The sequence below is a fragment of the Bacillus rossius genome, chromosome 1, assembly GCF_032445375.1.
Source record: "Bacillus rossius redtenbacheri isolate Brsri chromosome 1, Brsri_v3, whole genome shotgun sequence".
NCBI classification, from domain to species: Eukaryota; Metazoa; Arthropoda; class Insecta; order Phasmatodea; family Bacillidae; genus Bacillus; species Bacillus rossius.
In genome coordinates, this window is record NC_086330.1 from 262,235,271 (window position 1) to 262,255,352 (window position 20,082).

Sequence of the window (20,082 nt, forward strand, 5' to 3'; positions counted from 1 at the left end):
ACATTTTTAATTTTTTTTGTACAAATAAGGAGAATTTAATTTATTGCAGAACTGAAACTTTTTAGGATTAACTGCAATGCCACTGGCTACTTCAAGAAATGGTTTGCATTTCTATCACAAAAACTCATTTCATGTTTCTTGGATGTCAAGATCATAAAAATTTTGAGAATTTTGAAATGTCAGGTAAAATTAATTAATATTTTCTGAAAGAAATGCAAACCATTTCTTGAAGTAGCCAGTGGCATTGCAGTTAATCCTAAAAAGTTTCAGTTCTGCAATAAATTAAATTCTCCTTATTTGTACAACCCAAAAAGGTTAAAAATGTAACTTTGGCAGCTAATTATGCAAAAAGTATGCAACTATATTTTTTTCATTTCGTGAAAGTTAAACGATTGAAAATGTCTAAAAGTTGATCAGTGATTAATATAAATCTAAAATCATGACCTGGAACGGGATATACACCCTTTATACACTCGCTGCTGCATTATGGTTGCAAATATGTATAGTCCGTGATATTGTTAATTTTCTTTCTAACTCATTCATGCACTCCAACACATACAAACATGTTTTTTTTTCTGAAAGTGGGACACATCAGAGAGAAGTCACTGGTGGTACAAGTTTTTTTACCTTATACCTCACATTATCACACAACCTCTTTTGCCTGCATTTCCTCTTAGGGTTTTGACTATTTTGTATTCCTTAATACTATCCCCTACCAATCACCATGCTGCTTCCACCTGTTCATGGAGGGAGTAGGTAAGAGATTTGGGCCAATTTTAATGGTCATCCTGACCACGTTAGATAGTCATAGTTGTGCAGGGATGCTGTGAGTCACTACTCCAAGGACCTGATTTAGATTAGATGTTATAGGTGGGGAAGGTAGAAGTTGTGATCCAGATGGCACTTGAGTGCTTTTTTACAAAATGCACTATCTAGTGCCCACAACTTCTGATTTCAATCGATAATCAATGCATCATAACCAAAATTGATGTTACTCTCCCCGTATTGCGACGGTGAACTTACATCAGTCAGCATAACGAAATATAAGCTGTACTTGTTAATAATGATTCATTATTTATTTCCTTACTGTTATAATGTATGTCTAGTTATTTGACGAAATTTTCAATAAATAACAGCCCCAAATAAACAAAGGATGTTTCATTTGTTAAAAATAACTTGATATTCGTAGAAATAAGACCACATCTTGATTACCGTGTTCTGTGCCATTTTAAACAGTATAAACATGCATGTTCAAGAAATGTGATTTTTCTGTCGATTTAAAAACATTTAGAGCTTTTGTTAACATTCCAAGATGATTCTGGTGAGTTAATGTTTAAAGATAGTTTAATCAGTACATCTAAATCCCCGAAGATATCTGTGAATTTATAAAGTCCATTAGTTAAATTGTAACCATTTTCATTTGTATATATGTTTGGAATTTTAAACAGCATGGTCATTTTAACCAAATCTAAGTTGCAACGATTGTAAGTAATGAGCTGTCTCCTCGTACTGCGAAGGATAACTTATGTCAGTGATCAATCTGTAACCAACAGTGATGATACATGCTGGGTTGCCAACATCCAGTTATACTTGCACTTTCAGCTGGTTGGGAAGTTCGGTAAGGCAATGTGCTGCAGTGATGAGGTAGTACTTGCTCACAAGCGCCGCTCCACACCTGAATAAGGGCTTTTTAACCCTTTCGTCTGAAACACATTCACACCACAGTCATGTTAAAATTATGGATCAGAGTAGTCGAGTGGTCATATTACTCGCCTCCCACCAAAGCTATTGGGTTCCACCCTGACCTTTTTTCAATGGTAGATGTTGCAGTGAGCTGTGGGTTTTCTTGTGGTAGGCCTGCTGCTGTTTCTCACACCCATTCATTCCTGCGATTCAATTCTCGTACAATCATCATCAAAGGTCTGAAGAAAAAAACACCTCCGAGACTGTGCGTTCTGGGCAATGGACTGCAAGAGCTAGTTGGTAGAAATACGCAGCAGGAGACAATAATAGATCTCAAACATGCTCCAGTCATTCTAAGTCATGTGGAAAAAAATAAAAATACAAAAAATAAATAATATGCATTAAAATACATACTTTTTGGAATGATTAAATTAGCATATAGTTAGCATCAAAAAATATAGTGCATCATTCGTCGTATTAAGAAGAACCAACATAAAGTTAAATATTATCAATGCCATGTATTTTCTATAACACTTTTCTCAGCCGATATAATTCACTTAACAATAAGAAAAAGAAATGGCAGAAACTGCGTTCGTGTGTACTAGCATTAATAAAAAAATTGGTGTTATTAATTGTAGCTATTAGTCCAATATCAAAAATACACATGGGCATTAATTTTTTCAATTTATTTACCTAGTTTATTTTTATTCGTTTAAAATAATCTATGCTATATTTTAATAGGTACATCCAGACGAAATGCACATGTGCAGTGGATATAGCATCATTTAAAATTTCAGATATTCATTGATCGCTCACATTTTGTTTTTACTGAATCTTCACTCTCGTCGCACCTTCAAAAATCTCAATTATATTTGGAAAATGTTGTTTTTGAGTTCCTCCTATTATATTTTATAACTCTGCAAACCAGCATTGCGTTATTTGAGATAGTTTACCGGTAGTTTTCTATTTGAATCCTACTAATATTATAAACGCGAAAGTTTGTAAGTATGGATGGATGTTTGTTACTCTTTCACGTAAAAACTACTGAATGGATTTGAATGAAATTTGGCCTACATCTAGCTTATAACCTGGATTAATGCATAGACCCCATATTAATATGAAATTCCATCCCTAAGGGAGTGAAAAAGTGATAATTTCATTTTATAACAGAAAAAATCATAGGTCATAGACATACAAATAGTGAGTGAGTGTCATTTCTCTATGTCTGAAACACGATCGTACACATAGTAAGGTCTGGCAAATTTATATAGAAAAATGAGACCAGTCCGCTTAGTGGAGCTCGCAGCGGCTAGCAAAATAAAGGCGCTAATAACGGTTTTATTCTTAACTTCGTCAATAGATAGAGTTTCCTTGAATTTTAAACGCACCATCGTTTGTTGCGTTTGTCATGACTTTAATTTTCGTTTGTTTATACCATTCATCCAAATGCGATGAAATTTTGTTGATTTGTTATGCGCATGCTCATGAAGGTTACTGAGACGGTATAACTATTTTTCAATAGTTGGAGCACGAATCGTGTCAAAAAATGTGTTTATTTCATTTTATATAGCGGCACTTCGTCTGTTTTTGTATATATATATAGTGCGCACGCATGACACAATTTATTTAAATATAAAAGAGAGACAGAGATAGAGTGATATATATAGTGAGATAGAGACGGAGAGATAAGTTGAGATAGAGCGAGGTATAGAGAATGAAATGGGTTAGATAAAGAGATGTACCTATATATGTATAGAGCTATATAGATACTTATATATAGACGATATAGAGATAGTGGGAAGTATATATGTAGATATAAAGAGATAAATAGAGATAGAGAGATACCTACATAGTTGTATATAGATGTAGATAGAGATAAATATATATAGAGAGATGGATATATGATTTGTATATGTGTAACTACTTTAAACATTATTACAAAACAAATCTGAATAAGGCATTGCAATGCAGGCCAAGCATTAGCTAGATAATGGAATCTTTTCAATATTAGTATTCTCTTATTTTTAAGCTTTTTTCTATAAGATAAGATGCCCTTATATCGTCCCCCATTTGGTTTTTGTTATAAAATCCAAAGAATTGGCTGGAAAATTGTAGAACAATTATGAACTGGTAGCTTGGTTACCTTGACGTCGTACCGACCATGGCCGTTAAGCCCTTGCTCCGCACCGCCAGTACCGTATCCCGTTTTCGGAGCGCGCCCCTTGCCCAGCCGGATTAAGTCAGGCGAGCGCCTCGGGCGTGACCCCAATAGACATAATGAAATTTAAAGGTATGGAACCCCGGAGACTCGAACCCATAATCCAATTAAAATAAAATCAATTAGTACGAAATTACTAATTAGCCGACATGTAATAAGTGCGTCGTAGCCACTCCGGGCGAGTACACCACGCACGGAGCAGACAACAAACCTCATTAACAGTCACCGCGGCCACTGGCCTTAATTAAAATGCCTGTGACTATGATCAAGTCAGAACAGGAGAAATCCCTCTAAAACAATTCGCAGTGGGACAATATGTTAGTAAATTTACAGTCGCCAACTTGATGTCACAATTTAAATAATTAAATACATTAAAACCATTGTTAAGCCTTAAGCACCCAATTACCAGGTGCTACATTTTAATTGGGCACCTGGAACATGTTTTAAATGGTAATAGAGTAAATTCAATTAATATAAGTTTTTTGATGCTGACTAACAAAGAAGAGAAAGTTTTCTCTTCCTTGAGAGGCGGCCATGTTCGGCAGTCTCCAACCACTCCGCGCCGGGAACAGACGTGTGTCCGTGGGCAGCATCCAAGTTTCTTTCATTGATTATTTTTATTCTGTACTAAATCTTTAAATTTAAAACCTTATGTTAATTCACCTCTGCCCACGTCGACTCGGCGCGTATTTTGTGGAGCCGGGCCTATCCCGACCGTCTTCAGTGTGATACCGCAAGGACGCTGTGCATATGCCTGCCGGCTGCACACACATAAGTGTTTCGCCGAATTTAGGAGCCCGCTCATAGAGCCCCCGCTGCACCCGTTAAATTTCGGCGCTGGCCGTCTCCAGCGAGCATCGACCCGCGTCCCGCGAGACTGCCGCGGTAATCATTAGTGTCGCGTAGTGTTAAATTTTTTTTGTGTTAATTGTGTAATGGCTAGACGTCGCCAAGTGTTGGTGAGAATGTTTTGTAGCGGGACTAAATTAAAGCTAATTCTCACCAACTCGTGTACACTAATTTTCCGGAATCTCCCATCCTCCACACGGCCGAGTGGCCTTCACAGTCAAGGGAGAGCCATTCAGGGTAGATTCAAGCCGTGTACCTGGCGGGGCACGCGGGGGCAGAGTACCCACGACCCAACACCAACGGCCTAGCAGTCCGCTAGCCTGGCACCCCTCCGGACAACAAGAGCATCGCGACGCCCGTAGCGCCCGTCAGGTACCCCCGGGCCTTTCACATAGGTCGGGTGACGGCAAATGGCGCCCTTGCGTTGGGCCTAACTACAGCCAAAAATCACGAAAAACGCAGCAAGATCAGACAAAGGGGACAGAAGATGGCCATTTTGGACGCGCGCAGTGGAATTTGGCGCACAGAGGAGCAGCGACAAAGGGACCACCCGGAAGAGAGCGTCACCGCCCGCGCCGACCCTCGCCAACTTTCACTTTCACCCCCACCCCTCCCCTTTGGGCCTTCAGCGAACATCCTCTCCCGCACACCACCCCACCCCCCTTCACATCCTCGCGCTCTCCGCTTTGTGCGGCTATCCGGGCACTCTCGGCCACCGCTACACACGGCTATCCGCATCCCCCCCTCGCAGTGGCCAGTCTCGGCTCTCCCTTTTGTGCGGCTGTCCGGGCGCCTCTCGGCCAGCAGCCCGAATCAGTGCGCGCGCCAAGCCCCTTTACCCCTCGGCATACACCGGGAGTCTGTTTGTAAACAGAGCCACGTGCGCGCACAAAGCGGCTGTCGACACCGACGCGCCGCGCGACGCAATGGTAGACAGACTCAAGATGAACACCTGTCGAGTCTGCTACTGGCCACAGGGCAGGGACCTGGTAACGGGGAAAGCGAACCCTCTACAGACTTGTAAATGCGCACCGGATTACAACTTGCCAGCAATCAAGGTCGAAGCGCTCATAGAACCGTGGCACGACAGCACGGAGATGGAATTACAGGCGCGAACACCACCGGTGGACCACACACCCCTACCGGGCCGTACCACCCCGGCCATCACCGCCCCTCCAACCACACACGCCAGCGACTGGAGCTCGCACCCTGGCCACGCGACGCACGCGCTGGACATCACCGAGGCCAAGTGCGTGTGGCCTGGCCTGGAAGACCTAGCACGAGCCCTGCCACCCCGCAGAGCGACTCTGCCAGAGTTCGCCGGATACCCGCACGAGGACCCAGGGGAATTCCTGACGCAGTGCGAGGCGCACCTGACCGGGTGCGGGACGCATCAATCGTAGTGGGCAGAGCGGGTCAGCGAGCAGCTGCGAGGGACCGCTCGGAGATGGTGGAGCATGTGGGGCCGGTTTGCCATGCCATGGGGCGAGTTCACGGACACATTCCGACACCGGTTCGACACAGGAGCGCCCCTTGTCGAGTGTTCCGCCAATTTCTATGGGGCTCGGCAGAAGGACAGCATGGCAGTGGAGGCGTTCATCGCCACTAAACTCCAATTGTTCCGCCGCATCTCGCCCGGCACCCCCTTGTCCGGGGCACTGCCCATCATCACGTGCTTAGTGAGGGACGAGCTGCAGCCCTTTCTGCGTCGCTGCCACACCGGCGGTGTAGCAGAGTACGTGCAAGAAGCACACGAGACAGAACGCAACTTCCAGAGAGCCTGCAAGCGCGGCCCGACCACGAGCACCCGGGGGGGTGATAGCCCACCAGAAGCCCGGCGGAACACCGCACAACGCGACTCACCCTCACAACAACACCGAGGAATACGAGCCATCGAGGCGGCGCCGGCTTGGCGAGCGGAGCGACCGCGGGACGCCGGAGCAAGGGAGAAAGTCCCCCTGTGTCGCTTGGGATGCTCGCGTGGCGAACGCCACTGGCACAGCGAGTGCCCGCGGGGATTCCGTGCGGCGCGACCTGCCACAACGCCGCACCAGAAGACGCACGTGGTACCACCTCTGCCACAGCGCACCAGCCCGGCCCAGTCGGGAAACGGCCCCCGGGGGACCGGGTTTAAAGCTCCCTCCCCCCGCACAGACCATCAACCCCGTGCCTGGCGGGGTGCGCGCCCTCCCGACCTTGGGACAGCTGGGCCGCCCGCGGGACAACCTGTTCCGCATCCCCGTGGAGGTCAACGGCCGGCCAGCTGCTGCGTTCGTCGACACGGGAGCGAGCGACGTGTTCGTACGCCCTGCGTTCGTGCCCCCAGGCACGTTGCGTCCGGGCAGCGGCGAGCTGCGCCTGGCTACCACCACACACACGGGGCGGATGTTGGGTCATGCTGAGATCGTGGTGAGTACGCAGGAATTAAATAGTAGTGTGTCCGCAGTAGTCGTGCAAGACTAGTGTTAGAAGGTGGTGCTAGGACTCCTCTGGTTGGTCCAGCAAGATGCGGTCTTGGTGCTAGGACCCCCCCGCCTCAACCTGGGAAGAGCCGGGAGGTACGTGGTGTACGCCCTAGGACAGACGCCCCCCCCCCCCGACAGGACGCGGTGCTGACCCTGGCGGACGTGCGCCTTGACGTCCCCCCTCCTACCAGGCTGAGGTAAACAAGGTCCTCGCCACCCGACCCGAAGTGTTTGCTGTGGACGGAACCTTGAGGCGGACCACCGTCACCGAACATTGCATCCCCACCCTGACTGATGACCCAGTGTTCGTCCTGCCTCGTGGCTACGGGTTTCGCGAGCAGCGAATCATCCGGGAGCAGGTGGACGAGTTGCTGCACGACGGAGTCATCGAGCCGTCCCACAGCCGGTACAATGCGTGCATTGTGCAGGCCAACAAGAAAGACGGTACAAGCCGATTCTGTGTCGACTTCCGGCCGTTAAATGCCGTGACCGTCAGTGCCCCCCCCCCCCCCCCATATTAGCGTCGAGGCCGCCGTAGCCAGCTTGGAAAGGGCCAAGGTCTTCAGCACCTTGGACCTGAAGTCCAGTTACTGGCATGTGCCCATACGACACGGGGACCGGGAGAAGACGGCATTCACGGTGCCAGACACGGACGGAGGTTCCAGTTCAGAGCCATGCCATTCGGCCTAAAGTACGCCCCATACACCTTCCAGTGCATGATGACCTGTGTGCTGGAGGGCTACATCGGGCAGTTCGGCTTAGCATACCTGGACGACGTCATAGTGTACTCAGACACCTGGGTGGACCACTGCCGCCATCTCGCCTTGGTGATGGAGCGGTTGGCCACAAACCACCTGACGGCCAACCCAGCCAAATGCCATCACGGAGCGCCGAGGTCGACTTCCTGGGCCACGTGGTCAACGCGGAGGGGAACCGCCCCCAACTAGGTCACCTCCAGCAGATCGCGATGGCAGAAGTCCCACGCACCCGGAAGCAACTGCAGCGCTTCATCGGGCTGCTGAACTGGCTCCGGAACTATATCCCGAATTTTTCACAAGTCATCGCGCCTCTGACGGACCTGTTGTCACCCCAAGTCCGATACCACTGGGGCTCACCCGCCCAGACGGCATTCGAGGCCATCAAGAGCGTGTTCACCCGGTGCCACACACTGGCCCGCATCGACCCCGAGCGCCCACTCGTCCTCCAGATGGACGCAAGCGCCCTGAAAACCGGAGCCGTGCTGTACCAGGTGAACGACCACGGAGAACGGCAGGTGGTGGACTACGCCAGCGCGAATTTCGGCGCGGCGGAGAGGCGGTACCACAGCAACGAACAGGAGTGCTTGGCAGTGGTGTGGGCCATGAAGAAATACCGTCCACACCTGGAGAGAAGTCATTTCACCCTCCGCACCGACAACCGCTGCCTCACCTGGCTCCACACCATGCAGGGGAGGAAGGGGAAACTGATCCGCTGGGCGCTGCTCCTACAGTCGTTCGACTTTACGGTCGAGCACGTGCCAGGCGCAGAAAATCAGCTCCCCGACCTGCTCTCGCGCGAGCCAGACTGCAGTCGGGAGGTGCTGGACGAGGAGGAGTGGGACGAAATCCTGCCCCCCTCCCACACCAGCACGACTGACGACGGGCTCCCTGCCTGCACCCGCCTCACGCTCGGCGTAGAAGGGACCGAAGACCCTCCCAGTACCGATGCCGACCTGGAGCGGTGCATCCTCATGGCCCAGCACCGCTCGCCGGACGCCGACCGGCGCCGCAAGACAGCGCGCGGAGGAGACCACCCCTCCTGGCAGCTCCGGGACGACCGGGTCATGAACAGACCGCCGGGGGAAGTGGACGAGTGGAAGACCTACGTCCCGTCCGAAGGGCGCGAGGCAACACTGCGGTTCTACCACGATCATGACCTCGCCGAACACCCAGGCTCGGACCAGACCCGGAGGGCCGTCTGCCGGTACTACCACTGGCCAGGGGTGAACCGGGATGTCCGTGTGCGAGATCTGCCAGCGCCGCAAAGCCCGCAGAGGCGACGGCACGCAGCAACAGCAGCCTCGCCAGCCATCAACACCGTTCCAGATGCTCGCGCTGGACATGATGGGGCCATATCCCTGCTCGCCACGGGGTAAGCGCTTCCTAGTGGTCGTGACCGACATGTTCACCCGCTGAACAGAAGCCTACCCCTGCGGCAACGCACGGGCGGCCAACATCATCGAAGTCCTGATGCGCGAGTTCCTCACTCGGTTCGGCTACCCGGAATCCGTCCTGACGGACAACGGCAGCCAGTTCCTGGGGGCCCGGTGGAGAGGGTGGTGCCAAGAGGCACACATCATCCACCACACCACACCCTCATACCACCACAGGGCCAATCCGACCGAGCGCAGGAATCAGGATCTGAAAGTTCAACTGCAGCTGCGCCTATGAGAGGACCACACCCAGTGGGACCGCCACGTCGCCGACGCACTGTTCTGCATCCGACGGCGCGTGAATGCAGCCACTGGGATGACCCCCGCCGAGATGATCCAGGGGCGTAACCTGCCACTGCCCGGCGAGCTGGCAACACACGGCATACCGCACCCAGGAGAGCAACCGGAGGAGCGCGACGAGCGACGAACCCAGGACGACGCGGCACGTGCAAGACAAGCCCGCTACAGTCAGGGAATCACGCCACAGACAGCGCGACCCCCGGCACAACTGCGGGCCGGCGATCGGGTGTACGCCCGAGCGTACCCCCTGTCGGCAGTGCCGCGCAATTACTGCGCCGGACTCGCTCCCCGCTGGGAGGGGCCCTACACCGTGACGCGGCGACTGGGGGCGACGTCCTAAATGGTGGACTTGGGCGGCCGCCACGTGCAGAAGATCCAGCAGGACCACCTGCGAGTGGCGGCGACCCCCGGGGAACCACTCCCGACCGAACCCGAACATGGGGACATGGCAGACAGACCAGACATCCTCCTTGATGCACTCCCTCCTGGAGGACTCGAGCAACAGCGAGAAGAAACCGAGGACACCACTCCAGACGAGCCCGAGTACCTCACCGACGGGGAACTGGACGCCGACGCACCCCACGACCCCGGCGAGGCACCCTGTCCCGCAGAAACCGCACCACGAGGGGAGGCCACCTAGAGCGTGCCCCCCCCCCCCCGCGGCATTAGGAACCTACGGAGACTCACACCACACCGCGCCGGCGGAGAAGGGGCCGGCCCCGCCATTCCCGGTGCCGGGTGACAGAAGTCGCGGGGGACGACTCCGAAAACTCCGCCAGAGCGACCCCTGACCCCGAACCCATCATATCCGAACCAGACGAGGACGAAGAGGAATCGCGCCCGAGCCCAAACAGAGGTGGTTGGGGGCACGCGGCCTCCCTTGCCGACGCAACTTTCCGCGTCACCGTCACACAACCGCACGAGGAGGGGGCTGGACGTCCCCTTCGGACACGACGCAGACCAGCGAGGCTGCAGGAGTTCGTCCTGAACACCACCCCGGGGCGGAGCTTATCCAGCCCGGCGCTGATACCCGAGTGGGAACGCCAGCCCTACGGACGGCAAGGCCCAACGAGCCCGGAGGAAAGTGGCCCACGAGAGCGCCCCCGACGGGAGCGTCGGCAACCGGCCCGCCTGGTCGAGTATGTCTTGGGCGGGCTTGTGGTACCACCTCCCCTGCCAAGCACCGCGGCGCTGCCACCCGGCCCAGCTGCCCACGCAGCGACCGAGGCGGCGTCCGCCTGCGCCAGCACCTCATACGCCGCGGCGCCGCCTCCCGGCCCAGCTACCCACGCAGCGACCGAGGCGGCGTCCGCCTGTGCTGACACTCCATTAGCCGCGGCGCCGCCTCCCGGCCCAGCTGCCCACTAAGCGACCGAGGCGGCGTCCGCCTGCGCCAGCACCTCATGCGCCGCCGGCGATAAGGCGCCGCCGGCGCTAAGGCGCCGCCGGCGCTAAGGCGCCACGCGCCATGGGATCGCGTGTTAAGGGTGCCGGCTGTGCTAGGGGGTGGTCGTACCGCGGGAGCGGGAACACGGGGCGGAGACGGGCTTCCACTGGGGGGGGGGGGGGCATTTGACGTAGTACCGACCATGGCCGTTAAGCACGTGCTCCGCACCGCCAGTACCGTATCCCGTTTTCGGAGCGCGCCCCTTGCCCAGCCGGATTAAGTCAGGCGAGCGCCTCGGGCGTGACCCCAATAGACAATGAAATTTAAAGGTACGGAACCCCGGAGACTCGAACCCATAATTCAATTAAAAGAAAATCAATTATTACGAAATTACTAATTAGCCGACATGTAATAAGTGCGTCGTAGCCACTCCGGGCGAGTACACCACGCACGGAGCAGACAACAAACCTCATTAACAGTCACCGCGGCCACTGGCCTTAATTAAAATGCCCGTGACTATGATCAAGTCAGAATAGGAGAAATCCCTCTAAAACAATTCGCAGTGGGACAATATGTTAGTAAATTTACAGTCGCCAACTTGATGTCACAATTTAAATAATTAAATACATTAAAACCATTGTTAAGCCTTAAGCACCCAATTACCAGGTGCTACATTTTAATTAGGCACCTGGAACATGTTTTAAATGATAATAGAGTAAATTCAATTAATATAAGTTTTTTGATGCCGACTCACAAAGAAGAGAAAGTTTTCTTTTCCTTGAGAGGCGGCCATGTTCGGCAGTCTCCAACCACTCCGCGCCGGGAACAGACGTGTGTCCGTGGGCAGCATCCAAGTTTCTTTCATTGATTATTTTTATTCTGTACTAAATCTTAAAATTTAAAACCTTATGTTAATTCACCGCTGCCCACGTCGACTCGGCGTGTATTTTGCGGAGCCGGGCCTATCCCGACCGTCTTCAGTGTGATACCGCGCTACGTATCGTATCACAGAACGTACGGTACTGGCCGACTCCAGTGAATGTGTTTTTATTTAAGGACGCTGTGCATATGCCTGCCAGCTGCACACGCGTAAGTGTTTCACCGAATTTAGGAGCCCGCTCATAGAGCCCCCCCTGCACCCGTTAAATTTCGGCGCTGGCCGTCTCCAGCGAGCATCGACCCGCGTCCCGCGAGACTGCCGCGGTAATCATTAGTGTCGCGTAGTGTTATGTTTTTTTTGTGTTAATTGTGTAACGGCTAGACGTCGCCAAGTGTTGGTTAGAGTGTTTTGTAGCGGGACTAAATTAAAGCTAATTCTCACCAACTCGTGTACACTAATTTTCCAGAATCTCCCATCCTCCACACGGCCGAGAGGCCTTCACAGTCAAGGGAGAGCCATTCAGGGTAGATTCAAGCCGTGTACCTGGCGGGGCACACGGGGGCAGAGTACCCACGACCCAACACCAATGGCCTAGCAGTCCGCTAGCCTGGCGCCCCTCCGGACAACAAGAGCATCGCGTCGCCCGTAGCGCCCATCAGGTACCCCCCAGGCCTTTCACATAGGTCGGGTGACGGCAACCTGCCTATAACATTTATGTAAGCAAAAATCATTTTAAGTGAAAGTGTAATAAAAAATAAACAAAAATAGAAAAAAAAATTCCATTTTCGAAAATGGGGTCTTAATTTTGTCCCCCTATTTTTAAATGTTAAAAACTTAAAATACATTTGGAAGTCATCATCAAAACACTTATAAATGTTTTTGTACATTAAATGATACAATACATGCATTTATAAATTTTGTGTCATCAATATAACTTGCAAACAAAACATTGGAATTGAAATACAAATGATCTATTTTACAATAATTTGCAAAATGTCGTAGCTTAACATTTAAAAATGAAGGAAAGTGCAAAACATTGTTAAGAAATGTATTAAAGCAACACACGTTATTGTATATTTGTATAAAATAGAAAAGTAATATTTTAAATGAATATTCAAAATACTAAAATCTGTAAAAAGAGAACAAAAACCATGAAAATTCGAGTCACGTGGTAAAAATGAATAAAAATTTGCAAGTTTTGACTTACTTCAAGAAATAATGAAAGAATTTCATTTAACTGTCCAGGCAAAGATCACAAATGAATTTTGCATATTCACAATGGGATGTACAAAGTTCATGGCACCACTGAAAACATTTTGTACTTTTTACCCACTTCTCTCCATGACGGTCAGCAGAAAAAGGTTTGCAACAAAAAGGACAATTAACATAGTTCTCACTGTCTTCGTCATAAGTTGAAATAAGTGAAACACAATCACTATCACAACTAGAAGAGTCAGAGACAACTTATTTCTTCTTGGATCGAATAACTGCTTTCGCTGTTTTCTTAGTCTTCTCTTTGAGAGTGGATGTAAATGCCTGTACTACTTCAACTGAAGATTTTGATGTAAGCTTACTTTGTTGAGATGATGGATCACATGAAGAAAGATCCAAAGCAAGTCTCTTTCACGATTTGTTTGGTTACTTGTGTTGAGATGTCTTACTTGCATTTCGTTTCTTTTGCTGAGCTTCTTGTACATTACCCTTATGTGGAGTTCCTGTCACCAGAATTGCTGTCCCACGTCGGTTGGATGTAGATAGCTGTATTATTGGCACATCTCGCAAGTCTTTTGGACTGACCACTGGTTGTACTGGAGTTTCTTCTGCTCTCCTATTTTCAGTTACGACTTCTGGGTTTAGGGTTGGAAACTGGTCCTCGGTATATATTTCTGGATTGAACGGAAAGATTCCTGTTTTCTTGAAACCATTTACTGCGGTTTTCAAGGTTGCAGCACGCTGGTAACCCTCTGCAAACAGTTTCGCGACCTGCAGCTTTCGCACAACCCTGTTTGGGTTGTTGGCTAACAAATTTTCAATGGCTTTGGCGTAGTACGACTTTAAGGGAAACATGAATGCAACATCGAGTGTCTGCAACTTATCTGTCCAGTGAGGAGGGAGACACACGATTGAGACATAATTTTCACGAGCTTTATCAATGACGTCTATGTTCCGTGTGTGGGTAAAATGCCCGTCGAGAACAAGTACCACTGGTTTCTCCTTCGATGGCCTAACAATTGAAATGAAATGGTCAAACCATTTAGAAAATAGGGCTGCAGTGATCCAGCCCGAATCACTACACCCACCAATCGTCCCTGCAGGAGCTTCATCAAGTAGTACAATTTGCCAGTTTTTTGGGGGGAATATAAGCAGTGGTGAAACATACTGCCCTGCAGCAGACATGCATGTCACAGCAGTTATTGTCGCTCCTCGTTCGGCTGAAGAAAGCTTATGCACTTGCTTCTTTCCTTTTGCTGTTACAATTCTACTTGCCTTGTGCTGGATGATATAAATACCTGTCTCGACTACATTAAAAATTCTTGTTCCATCAAAATCTATTTTTTCCAGATCTTTTTTCAAAATGCAGAAGAAAGTGTCTACGTTTTCTTTTTTGAAACCTTGGATTCTTGCGATTGATAAATTCTGAGGTCGCCTTATTGTAAGGCATGGGTTCCTTTTAAAGAAAAGTATCTTCCATTTCAACCCTGCGCTCTTAGTCTCCTTTGAAAAGGGATGTGGTAGATTATTCTTTAGTGCTAACTGATAAGCCATTCTCCTCAGATCACTGACCGTCAATCCATAGTAGTTGTTTTCCATCTCCAAGCAGTATTGGACTAACAATTAATTTTTCCATGGCCTCTGGTAGCACTGGGTGTCTTTCAACTTTCTTTTGTACACACTCATCAGCAGACACCTCTGATTTGACATAATCTTTCAGTATCGCTCTTGGAACATTAAAAAACTTAGATGCTGTTTTATAGCCCATAGTATTCTCTTTTACAGCTTTCACTGCAGCGATCATAGAGTCTTTATTCCATGTTTTCCGTTTTCCCATCTGAAATGTATGAAATAGGCCACAAATTGCAATTCAAGCTGTGTAAGGACATACAGTGAAGAGCAAATAAACAACCGTTAATATAAGAGATATTTTCCCCTTAATAATACAATGCTGCTGTCTATTAACAGATTACAGAATACAAAATTATAATTATGTATGTAAAAACCTTATAGCTTGTAGAGAAATTCATATTGTTATATATAACAAATGCAGCTCTGTGCTGTTTAATAACATTTAAAAAAGGTTGGAAATTAATATTTCTTCAAAAGCCCATTAAATAATATGTAATTAATAATTATTTATAAAACTTATGCTGGAACATAGGTCTGTGTGATATGTATGGCACTGGATTTATTTTTTAACAGCCTTTGAAACACTGGTCAAAATTTCGTCCCCAGGACGAAATTAGGCACTGTACATGGGGACGGAAATTGGACAGGTCGAGTCTTTCAAAATGGCCGTCTGTCTCTCCCAACACAAACACGAACAGAACGAAATGGCACATGAAAATGAAAATAGAGGTTATAAGTGATACATTGCTATGTTGAAGCGAAAAAAATTACTTACCTTTAATTGGAAAATGTCCTTGAACAAAGTACAATTAACAGGTTTTTCTCTTTGCTATAAAATTTAAACTTAAATTACTACACAGCGCAGAAAGCGACCCGCTTGAGCGCCTTACTAGATGTCTACTGCGCTGTTCTCTCCGAGTTCCATCGACTGCCACTAGAATGCGGCTCTTACTAGTCCGGAAACCATGGGGGACGATATTAGGTCAGGGGACGAACTTCGGGCATATTACCTTATTGCTTTATAAAGTCTAAATTACATACAGACCAGGTAAATAACTATAATCCGGCAGAACAACGTCTGTCGGGATCTGAAAGTGATGTAAATTAATTTTCACACTTGACATTCAAATTAATAAGACAATTACTAACAATACCCTGTGTTCAGCCCGGGCAACGCCGGGTATTGCAGCTAGTACTTCATATTGTTAAGTTAAATTCATGTAATTGCTTCAAAATCTTTTGAGCTATTGGTTAGGTAAAGTTAGTTACATTTAAAATACTGCCAAATAGTGCGAAGGGTAGGTTAGGTTATCTCAATTTAAAATAACTACCTTAAAATGGTGTGGATGATTATTTTGTTAATTTTATGTTAGCTATTTTTTTTTAATAATAAATTGTTGAAAACAGTTGTTAGGTTAGCAACATTTAAAAAAAAATTGTGCATTTTTTGAAGACATGCATTTCTCAAAAAATACAAATTCGCAAGTTTTTATCGTGGAATAGTTGTTCCTACTCTAGGAAGTTACCAAAATATTAATCAGATTGCCAAACCATTATAAAACATTTGCCATTGTTCTGAGTTCCGACGAACATCCATATTGGGTGGTTTTACCCAAAAATTTATACTACCTACACAGAACAATTTCCACCATGACAATAAACAATATTACTTTCTGATGTCTCGGAAAGTAAACAATGTTGTTCTCTAATGTTTTGAAATTTCGGTAGTTTGCTGGGATATCGATCCGGACTGTTAAACATCACTTAAACTTAGTGAAATTTATGTCTCCACAAATACGTAAACATAAGAAGTTATTGCTATAATTTATATGAATGGCAGTATTATTTACAAACCATACAGAAAAATTATCATAGTTACTTTAGCTAGAAGTAGATTATTATCTAGTGTTTTTCTAATGTTTCGAGTGGCCCCTAGTAAGAGTTATAGCCTCTAAAACAGGTCTCGAAATATTATCCATATCGCAAATGGAATGTCAGTAAGGGTCTCTAATATTTAGTTCAAGAATCTACAGTACCTAAGTTTTTAACCTATGTTACTGTGCATTGGGTTGTTTGCACATCATTAACCGGCACAATTATAAATAACAGATGTCGAATGGTATATGTATGTTCTTTGATTATTTCTTGTCAACAATGAGATCATCTGAAAGAGTCATACATAAATAAATTAAAAGTAACTACGAAATATTGACCATCTTTACTAATAAGGAACTACCCCAATATTTTCTTTGAGTGATTTCGTGAAAACATAAATTGCTAGGGGTTAAAATATGTATTCTCACAAATGCGAATATTCAGTATAAACATTGCACCTTCTTTCCCAGTCCTTGAAGCTTTATTAAACAGGATTCTGGTAGTAACTTACACTCATGTTGCCTTTCCTGGTGTTGAGTTAATCATGTGTCGTTGAGCGGGCTGATCCCCTTATTGGTTGTGTAGGTTCTTGGGCTAGCTCAGTTGGGGGTGGGTTTCGGGCCACGTGGCAGTTAAGAGGATCTAGCCGGCTAATAATGAAACTACATAGGGTTTCGTGGCACTCACTCTTTTTATTGGCCACTATTTGCACTGGCACGGGGCTATCGCAGTTCCCGCCTACGACCGTTCTTAGGTGAGGCCTGACTACACGAGAATTTCCCCTTACACGGCCGCCTATGGGAAGTAATAGGTGCCGGCGTCGCGGCGCTAACCGATGGCGTTTGTCCCAAACCGGCAGGGCTTTGATTTCCTGTCCTATAGCGACTTCAGGCAAGCACTACCTGCGGACACAGTTTCTGAATTGTCCCATTAATATGGCGAGGTCTCGTCCATGACACAATGGTACTATTTTATCCTAGGCAATGCACGACTATACAAGCGAATAAAGATATATATATATATATACGAGAGGAAAGGAAAAAATTATGAAACGCTAATGAAAAAAAAAAAACTAAACTATCTACAATAAGGCGACCCCTTGGCAATAGTTGACATACTAATCTCCAAAGTTCCGAACTGCCTGACACGACTCGAAGACTGTTGCTGATCTAAACCCCGCGTCACTCTGGTTAAACCCGGAGGTCTCTATGCTCACCCGTTTCACTCGTCTTGGCGAGAGCTCGCGGCCGTCACGTCTCTGCACCGCGGTTCTCCAGACGCGACTGCCGACTCTCCTCGCGCCGACCCCCTCCCCGCGCGTGTCTCGTGCAGCACCTGACGTCCTCGTGGACGGGAACCCGCGACTTGTTCACCCCGTGCATAATAAAATACATGTTATTTACCCTTCTAATTTAAATTATACATGATGAACGATATTATAGTTTTTACAATAAAAATTATGTCCTGCTGAAAGAAAAGAAAATATACATAAAAAACTACGTCGGAGGGACACTGGTTTATTGAAGTTGGCACCACTGGCTCCCGCACACGCCCGCGCACAGAAGAAGGCGGTGACGCGCCATAACGGCCTGCAGGAGCTAGGGTGGCCTCTGGGTCGACGTCAAATGCCCCCCCCCCCTTCCCACAAGGCCATTATGCGCGTCAACGTCTCTTAGTCGCATCTGCCGTTGCACTCGTTGATCGTGGAGACGGGAGGGTAGGGAGTGTCTTGGCCTCTGGTGTGTATCGTGTGCGGGTGTCTCGCGAAGGGTGGCAGTAAACTCATGACACTGAGTCGGGATCTTGTGTTCGCATGGTGGCTTGCCTTTGGTAGGTAGGTAGGTAGGTACCCGCCGTATCCTCCTAGGTCGGGAGTTTTCCCCAGATTCGCTTCTGGAAAGTGAGGGGCTGAGTGAACGGTTGGGGCCTAATGTCCTGTCCTTTCCCCCCATCCTCGTGGTTGGGATGGCAGACCACCCCGAAGATCCTGGTTCACCTGTCAGGACCCCCATCAGTTCTTCCTCCATCCCCTCTGTGTCCCCCCGTTCTGTCTCTGAGTCTGGTTCGGTGACGGTCATAATGAACGACGAGTCCGCCAGACTCGTATTGAGGGGCCAGAGAGGGGTGTCTGGGTCTTTCCCCTCCTCGTCCTCCCCGTCCGTGTCCGGTTCCGTGATGAACTGGATCACGTTTGTGTCGGCGGTCGTTTCGTCTGGTTCCCCAAATGTCCTGGCTGGTTCCATTACGCTCTCTTCTGCCCCTCCTGTCTCTGTTCCTTTCATGGCTGCCCCTGTGTCGGCTGCCGGTCGCGTCTCTGTCACGTCTCCTCGTTCTTTCTGTCCCACCATGTCCTCGTCCCACCTTCCGTCCATGTCACAGCTGGCTTGGTTTGCGTCGGTGACTGGTGTAGAGGCAGGTCCCTCTCCCCTGTCCGTGTCCCTTGGAGCTTGTCTCTCCCCCGCGGCTAGGCGCAGTTGGTCTCTGTGAATTTTTGCGGGCCTCCCGCTTGGTGTACGTATTAAGTACGATGTGGCCCCCGCCTGTCGCAGAACGGTCCTGGGGCCCGCCCATTTCGGGGCTAGACCTGCACAAAAGTTCTTTGCCCTTGACGACAGAGGATGCTGTCGGACGTACACTTGGTCCCCGGGGTTCAGAGTAGGGGGAGGTCTAGTGGACTGTGGTGTCGTCTGCTGTAGATAGGCCTCCTGTCTCCGCCTAGCCCTCTCCTGCATTCTGGTCAGCTCGGTATTGAGACATTCGCCCCACCCGGCTTCTGTGGCTGCCGCCTCTACCCGGCATTCTCCTGGCAGCGCCAGGTTCCGCCCCATGACCAGCGATGCCGGCGAGTAGCCCGTGGCGGCACTCGTACGACGCCTCAGACAGTATAAGAGGTTCGGCAAATGGGTATCCCATTTTGAATGGTCCTCTCCCAACCGGAGACGGAGCTGAGCCTTTATCTCTTGGTTCCGTCTCTCGGTTGGGTTGGCCCTCGGGTGATACGTCGGCGTCGTGTGGTGGCTCACCCCCCACCTTCTGCAGGCCTGTTTCCAGCGGGCTCCCGTGAACTGACATCCGTTGTCCGATAGGAGCACCGCTGGGTACCCGAAACGAGGGGCTACCTCTCCGTCGATCAGCGCTATCAACGTTCCCGACCGGACGTTGGAGACCGGATAGGCCTCGACCCATCTGGTGAACAGGTCTGTTAGTACTACAAGGAAGCGCTTGCCTTTGCTGCTGCGGGGATAGGGCCCCATGATATCTAGAGCTAGTGTGTGGAATGGGTGTTGCGGGTGGCGAGGTCGCTGTTGCTCCTCGCCGTCTGTCCTCCGGGCTGCGGCAATACTGACACCTGGGTGGACGGTTGTCACTCGTCCGCTGATTCGTACTCCG

At 48.8% G+C, this 20,082-nt stretch overlaps 1 protein-coding gene across 3 annotated transcripts in view; it reads right to left on the bottom strand.

The window, feature by feature from the left end:
- LOC134527540 (spaetzle-processing enzyme-like) overlaps window positions 1–19,789 on the bottom strand; it is a 61,618-nt gene extending 41,829 nt beyond the window's left edge. The window contains exons 1-2 of one of the 3 annotated variants that reach the window (XM_063360300.1): window positions 17,909–18,099; window positions 1,595–1,703 (exon numbers count right to left, since the gene is read on the bottom strand). The gene's annotated coding sequence lies outside the window, so the exon portion shown is untranslated. Of the gene's footprint in view, window positions 1–1,594; window positions 1,704–17,908 lie in introns of those variants that run through there. The other 2 variants (XR_010074211.1, XR_010074212.1) reach the window with 2 other exon arrangements.
- Window positions 19,790–20,082: the final 293 nt, after the last annotated feature.